The sequence below is a fragment of the Suricata suricatta genome, chromosome 9, assembly GCF_006229205.1.
Source record: "Suricata suricatta isolate VVHF042 chromosome 9, meerkat_22Aug2017_6uvM2_HiC, whole genome shotgun sequence".
Classification (NCBI taxonomy): domain Eukaryota; kingdom Metazoa; phylum Chordata; class Mammalia; order Carnivora; family Herpestidae; genus Suricata; species Suricata suricatta.
Genome location: NC_043708.1, coordinates 34,930,585 through 34,936,584, shown reverse-complemented (window position 1 = coordinate 34,936,584; position 6,000 = coordinate 34,930,585). Strand labels below are relative to the sequence as shown.

The window sequence follows — 6,000 nt, the reverse complement described above, 5'->3', positions numbered from 1 at the left end:
GGCGGCGCCGGCTCACGCACCCCACGGCCCGCTCTCGCGCGGCTTCCCGCGCCGGCCGCCCCGCGTTGGGCCCACGTGACCGCACGCCTGGTAGCTGGGGAACAAGGAGAGCGAGGGCAGAAGTGTGCGTGCGTGCGTGCGTACGTGCGCGCCCGCCCGCTTTCTACTCAAGTGGCCCGGCGGGGGTTGGCCAGAGCTCTGGGCATCTCCGCCACCGTCCTCAGTCGTGACTCTGTAGGCGGAAGCGTGGAGAGGAGCCTGAGCGTCACAGGCTCCCCACATACAACCGCGTGACCCGGGGACTTTCCCCCGGGTGTGCAAAAAGCACAGCACTGCCTCAGTTCGGGGGTTGGGGTGGGGGGGGATGCGCCCGCGTTTTCGCGGGGAGAGGGGTGGGGGCGCGGGGCCAAGAAGGCCGAGCCGCTGGAGCCTGGGGGGGGCGGGGGAAGGCGGGCTGGGCGGGGTGGGGCATGGCAGGGGAAGTGACTCAAGGCCAGAGGCGGACAGGCCCATGGCAGGCGGAGTGGGGGGAGCGCGGGGAATGGGTGACCTCGGACCGATTCACGGCGCACGGGACAGGGCGAGGGTGCCGGCGTCCCCAGAACGCCGGGGACGAACCGCGAGGGAAGGCCCAGCTGCTGAGCCCTCCGGGGCAGGGGTCTGACATCTGGACGGAGTGGGAAAACAGCATCCTGCCCTTGGGGAGTCGGGAGGAGCCCAGTCCCATCCAGCTGTGCAAACAGGAGGAGGAGGTCCCAAGCCTACCCTTGGGAGAGGGGCGAGAGGGGTGGTAAAGCCACCGCCGCCGCGCCGGCCCCCGCGGTGCGGGTTGCGCCAGCCTCCCCGGAGCCCGACGCAGAAACTTGTTGCAAACAAACAGGCGACCGCGGGTGCCCCTAGCAGCCAGCGGCGGAGTGGGTGGGCGGGCGAGAGGGAGGGGAAGGCTGGCGGACGCCGCAGCGAACTGGTGGGCAGACCCGGAGTCGCCGCGTAAGCGGGGCCGGCTCAGTGCGGTGCGGCAGGCGCGGCTGTGCGGCAGCGGAAGTCCTTTGTTGCAGCACAGTCCCTGGCAGAGCCAGAACCTCTCCGCGCAGCCCAGCCCGAACGCCGCGCGCCGCCGCCACTGCAGCTCGCGGCTCCTTCGCCTCCGCCCGCCTTTCCCGTGGCTGATTTGCCTTAAACTCCCTAAAACCTCCGCAGCCCCGGTTCCTGCTGCGGCCGGTGAGTATCTGCCAGTTGTGGGGCTATTTGCGCAACTTTGGCCCGGGCGGGAGGACGCGGGCCGCCGGCCTGGCGGAGTGCGGTGCCGGGGCAGTGCCGACCCGTGCGGGGATCCCGAGCGCGGAGGACGCGCCCAGAGGACCCGGCGCCTGGCGGCTGCAGAGCCGCCTGCTCGATCCCGCCGTTCGCCCGCGCGCCTGGTCCGGGACGTGTGGCCTCCCTGGGTCGCAGGCGAAGCCCCCGCGGAGACTAGTTCCCAAATTAGTTACCTTCTTTTCCCTTTCTTTCTCTGCCTTTATTTTTTCTTGGGGGGGGGAGGGGAGGTGTAGACGGGAGGCGGGAGGACCCGGTTGATTGACGTGCCCAGAGCCCGCTTCTCTCAACTTACAGCTGCGGCTCCTCGGCGGGTGGGAGGGGAAGTGTCCCGGAGCCCGAGGCCGCAGACTTGGGCGCGCTCCGAGGGAGGAGGCGTAAGAGCCGTGCAGTTTCTTGCCACGCTCTTTTCCACCCCCACTTGCCGGCACACACGCTTTTTGTTCAGTAAAGAAGTAGTGGGTTTCGGGTTTGGGAATTTTCAATGGAAAAGATGTGTTTCCTGGGAAGAAAGTGCTTTCGATTCCAGTGGTGGGCGCTTGCTAGAAGTTCTGTTCGTGTTCGGTAAATGCGTTGGATGCAGATCGGGAGTCATTACCACTAAAATATGCAGGCTTGGGTCTGAGCTCAGCCACCCTCTCAGTCTCCCTTTTTTACCTAAGCAATGCGTCTGTATGATTTGAAAGGTTGACATGACCTTTTCCAAATTAGGAGCGTCAGGGAGATGTTGATGAAAGTCCTTGATGTTTTCAGGGGACAGTAGGGCATTTGTATGTGTGATAATTCTCCTAAATCGAGTTTCAGCGTGGTAGATACGCGCAGATTCTCCATTGGCCTAAGTATGTTTCCATACGGCATGTCTCAAGGCAGAAAAACTATCACAGGAACAATTTTCTCGTACCCAAGGACTGATTCCAGGCTTTTTGAGGCGACTTAGAATCAGTTTCTGAGTTGAAGTTCAAGGCACTTGGGAGCAGAGTTGGTGAAGGATGCCGTTCTCATGTTAACTTTAAAGGAATCACCACCTTCTCCTTACAAATGAATAAATTAGATTCTATGAAATTTTGTCAGTGCAAAAGTGGATATGATGGGGAGAATTGGGATACAAAAAGATGAAGGTTGAATGATAGCTGGCCATTCCAACCTCAAAACTTTACTTTGATTAACTTGCTGGATATCTGGTGAAGTCTCAGTAATAACTGAATGGCTTTAGGAGCTAGATAGGGGCTTCCTCATCTCTGAGAAAGTTGAAGCATAATGGATGTGAAACTATTTTAAAAGATTAATAAAGATAGTCTGCTCTAGAGCCTTTACTTAACATCTTATATTCATTTTAGGAGATTTCTCCATTATGACCAAATTTTCACAGTATAGAATTACTCAGGTTGAGTAAGTAGCCTTTCCTGAAGCCTTTCTGTTCTTCCCACTCCAATGTGATGGCCTATTTTGGGGAAGTAGTGGGGGAGCCCTGGTGCATCATTGTCATAGAAAAAAGAAACCATATTTAACCAGGACCTCAGCAGGGCATGAACACAGTCTCAGCCACTTGCTCTTGACCTTGTGTTTTGATTTAACATTAAGTGCTAGATTTTTGTACTGGTTTCTTATTCTCTTCTTTTGCCAGGTCCTGGGGATGATAAGTTCATAGAGCTTTTTCAGAGTGTCTCTGTGTTCCTTGCAGCAGCATTTCATATCCTAATGGGCAATAGAAAAGAAGTGCCTGCTTCCAGGCCTCTCCTCCTCCAGCCAGAAAAGTGCTAAGCTTTTTCTGTTAGCCTTCTGGGCCAAGGGAGGAAGCTTTGTGTACATAGGTTTTTATTTTTATTTTATTAAAATTTTTTTTTAATGTTTTATTTATTTTTGAGAGAGAGAGAGAGAGGGAGACACAGAATTCGAAGCAAGCTCCAGGCTCTGAGCTAGCTGTCAGCACAGAGCCCGACGTGGGGCTCAAACCCACAAACAGTGAGATCATGACCTGAGCCCACGTCAGATGTTTAACCGACTGAGCCACCCAGGTGCCCCAATAGATTTTTATTTTTAAGCTGTAATCTATGGTCTTCTAAAAAAATTGAGGTATATTTGAAAAACATCTGTTTGAGAGGTCTCTTTGGTCTGTATAGGATGTTTTCTCCTGTTGTTTTTTTCTTGTGCTAATATATTTTACCCTGAAATTTTGACATTGTTATTCTTATATTATTTTTATGTGAACCAGATTAAAAGTGGTTTGTGCCTATTTTTTTCATAAAATAGAAATGCTTATTATAAAACCCATGCTCTTTGTAAAATTTCAGCCAATACTAAAGTACATAAAATACAAAAATGAAAATCATTTTGATTCCCACTCCCCAGAGATAATCACTCTTAACAGTCAATTCCTTGTTTAAAACAAGAGAAGGCAACATTTGATCATAACTGTGCTGTTGTGTGTGCTTCGCCCTGCCTAAGGATGGCGTGTGGTGATTCATGGCCTTATGTTCTCTAGTCAGTACTCAGGTTGGTGAGAATTGGCTAGGTGGAGAAAAAGGGATGTTTTGCATTGGACTGGTTTAAAATTCTATGATCAAGTAACAGACGTGAGCGTTTAAATATAACAGGGTTGTTATTTTAGGTCTGTCCTTATAAAGTACTTACTGTACTGTGGTAGGCTAGTTCTCACACTTTTTTTCATGCTAATGTTGATGTCCAGCTTCTGGTGGGTTGATTTATACTGGCCAAACTCATTTAAAAAAAAAAAAAAGCCTTGTATCTGTAGGCAGTTTCATAATTTTGTAGTTGGGAAGGAGTGGCTGTGCTTGCCATGAAGGCCACTGCCAAGATGTGCTTGTGCTGGTCCGGCTTGAGGGGCGCCTCCTGAATAGAACCTAGAGGTAGCATGCCAACGTCAAGGAAGAGAATTAGAACAAAGAAGGGAATTTGTGACTGTACACTTTGTAGATATGGCATGGAAGGAGATGGTACATGTTTAATACAGATTTCTAACTTCTGTTTGTGGCTTGTACGGTACCTACAAGAGATCTTAGTCAAAGTACAGAACCATTTATGCCTTAGCCTGGCACATTCAAGAAGAATGTGTGTGAAGTAGTTGATGATGTCCTGAAAGCCCTAAAATACTATATAGACGATTAACCCACCGTTGGTTATTTGATAGTGCCAAGGACACGGGTCTTTTTACACTACTCTGCTTTGAGTTTAAAATCATTTTCAGGGGCACCTGGGTGGCTCAGTCAGTTAAGTGTCAGATTCTTGATTTTGGCTTAGGCCATGATTACACAGTTCATGAGATAGAGCCCTGTGTTGGGCTCTGTGCTGACAGTGCAGGCCAGCTTGGGATTCTCTCTCTCCCTCTCTCTCTGTCGCCCCCTACCCCCCCCTCCTCGGCCCGCTCACACTCACATGAGTGCACTTGCACTCTCAAAATAAATAAATACATAAATAAGCATTCAAAAAATCGTTTTCAAAATAAAATTGGGAAATTAAAGCTTTAAATCACCAACCAGATTTTGTTTGTTGTCTATGTGAGATAAACATAATCCTTTTCAGAGATAACTAAAGAGCTCCATCCCCACTTTACATCGTTAGTATTAGGGAAGGGCTTGCTCTGATGGGCAGTGGGAGTCAGCGTCAGCAGATGGGAGAGGAGATGAGGAAGGGGCAGGGCATTCTGCCTGCAATATGGGGCTCTGTGAGAATGGGTCACCGGGAGACTTAGGATGTTCCAAAGGGGCGCTTCAGTTACTAGTCATTGACGTGAGGAGTGTTGTCTGGTGTATAAAAGCTGAAACTTAGGGCCCTGAATCAAGACTTCAGAATTTGAGTCCCATATCTACTTACAAGATGAGCACATGAGTACCAACCATTAACATTCACAAAATGAAGATAATGAAATACCTATCTCAGGATTGTTGTGAGAATCAGTTGTATAATGTATGGGAAATCGCTTTGTAAATTTTTGACCACTATGTAAAAGCTGCCATGATGGAAATAATACAAAAAATGGGACACCTGGCTGGCTCAGTTTGTGGCGCACGTGACTCTTGATCTCCAGGTCATGAGTTTGAGCCCCATGGTGACTTTAGAGATTACTAACAACAACAAATTGATCAGCAAAATAAAACTTAACCTACTTCAACATTTATTCAGTCAAAACTGACCAAATATTAACAAAATGTCAGGCTCGGGGTACAGTGATGACAAAGACAATGCCTTGATCTCAAGCTTACAGCAAAGCAAAATTATATAATTGCAATCTCTGACAGTGTGGTGGTGGACACAGCATCCTGTAGTTGTAGGTAAGGGGCTGTTTAGGAAGAGGTGAAGGGCATCTGCATTATGCATTACCCTGGGGTCAGGAAAAAACTCCCCAAGAGTGACTGGACATCAAAAAGGTTCTAAGAAAAGGGAATCACATATATGAAAGCATGAAGGCTTTTGCTGTGGTGGGTCCTTTGGGATGAAGGGGAATCTTAAAGCTTAAATAGATTTAAGGCTTAAAAGTGGAGTTAAGCTTCTTAGAATGAACACACTTTTTATGATACTTTTTTATTTTGTTCATTTCATTGACTTAATTAGATAAGAGTTTTCAGGGTTTTGATTGGAATTAAATAAGAAAAATGGGTTTATAATTGGAAAGCTTGGAGACAGTGCCATTTAAAAAGATGTATGGATCTGCAGAGGGCAGAGCCTGGA

General features: G+C 49.1%; 1 protein-coding gene across 4 annotated transcripts in view; it reads left to right on the top strand.

Annotated features, from left to right (window-relative positions):
• Positions 1-510: 510 nt before the first annotated feature.
• LOC115300927 (heat shock-related 70 kDa protein 2) overlaps positions 511-6,000 on the top strand; it is a 38,344-nt gene continuing 32,854 nt past the window's right edge. For all 4 annotated transcript variants that reach the window (XM_029950526.1, XM_029950523.1, XM_029950524.1 and 1 more), the window contains exon 1: positions 511-1,221. The gene's annotated coding sequence lies outside the window, so the exon portion shown is untranslated. The remainder of the gene's footprint in view (positions 1,222-6,000) is intronic.